Source organism: Octodon degus, unplaced genomic scaffold (genome assembly GCF_000260255.1).
Source record: "Octodon degus isolate 3935 unplaced genomic scaffold, OctDeg1.0 scaffold00042, whole genome shotgun sequence".
Lineage (NCBI taxonomy): Eukaryota > Metazoa > Chordata > Mammalia > Rodentia > Octodontidae > Octodon > Octodon degus.
In genome coordinates this window covers 2,344,591-2,345,999 of record NW_004524618.1, presented here as the reverse complement: position 1 = coordinate 2,345,999, position 1,409 = coordinate 2,344,591, and positions in this window count along the sequence as shown.

Genomic DNA, 1,409 nt, shown 5'->3' with positions numbered 1-1,409 from the left:
AGAGAGAGAGAGAGAGAGAGAGAGAGAGAGAGAGAGAGAGAGAGAGACAGACGAGACAGAGAGTGCTCACAACCTCACAGCAGGGTGCAGGGTGTGGCATGGCCCCTCAGTCAGGTACCCTTGTGTTGGGCACAAGCCACGCTGGCAGTGGACCAGCCTGGCCTTTAGCTCTTCCTTGCAACTGTGCCGACCTGCTCTTGGGGGCTGCAGCCCAGCCGCCTCCCTTCCCAGCCACTTCTGCTGCGGGAGGCCTGCATGGAGCAGAGCAGGCTGGCCCAGCCCGCAGACCCCTTGGGCTCTGTGCAGGGTGCAGCGCATGCTCACTAGGGGGCTTTTGAACATGAATGGAGCTTCCCCTGCGCTTCCAGATGCCAGGCCAGTTTGCCTGCCTGGATACCACAGATGGCTTCTGGAAAGAAGTGACTAAGAAACTGGTATGTCTGTTGGCAGAAGCCCATCCTGGGGCCCAGGGACCCAGCCCCGCTCAAGTCTCCCTTGTGTCACCCTGCTGCTGTGGTCGCCCTGCTCCTAGGCAGGCAGGCAGGACTCAGCCTACCTTTACTGGAACTCACTCCTGTTGTGGAGAGGCAGGCAGAGGGAGGAAGGGGCACTCAGGGTTGGTTTGCTGGTGCAGACACACACCAGGCCAGGAAGGGCACGACATGCCCCCGCACGCTGCCCCTGCGCTCCCCTGAAACCATGGGCCTTAAGAACAGGAAGTGGCAGCACATCCACCCTCCCAGCCCACCCCCTTGCAGTTGCGTCCAGCCCCTGCCCCAGGAGGGCGAGGGAGCCTGCAGGCCAGGCTGCTCTGGGCCCCAGCCACACCCACAGCCTTCACTTGACCCATTTTGGGGGCAGAAGTTTGTGTGTTTCGGGAAGGGAGAGCGTGCACACATCATTTCCCCAGTTGGTGCTTTTGATTTCCTCTGAAGCCTCTTGATTGCCGACAAAGGCGTCTTTTTGGGCCTGAGCTTTCTCATCAGCTCTGGCTCTGAGCTGCCCCCTCCCTGAGCCAAGCTGGGGTTTTCTGCTGACTACAGGGAAGGAGGCTAGCTTTGTGTGGTGGGCGCCCCGGCCCCAGACTTCCTGCGCCCCCACCTCCTTGCCCCTGCTCACACAGACCACCCTTGCCTCCCTCCGGCCACCCCTTGGCAGACCCTGGTGCTAGAAGGCAGCTCCTCTGCTCCGAGCCCCTCAGAGGCTTTGCTACAAGTGCATGCCCAAGCTGGCTGCCCAACATTCGAGGCCCTCTGATCTGAACTTAATGTGGTTTTTGTTTGTTTTTTGGGGGTTTTGTGTATGTTAGGGAAGGGTCTACAGGTTGTTCAGGGTCTAGTACTTGAGGTAAACTCAGGACCTTGTGCTTGCCTGGCAGGTACCGTGCTGCTGAGCTATAGAGCCTGGCC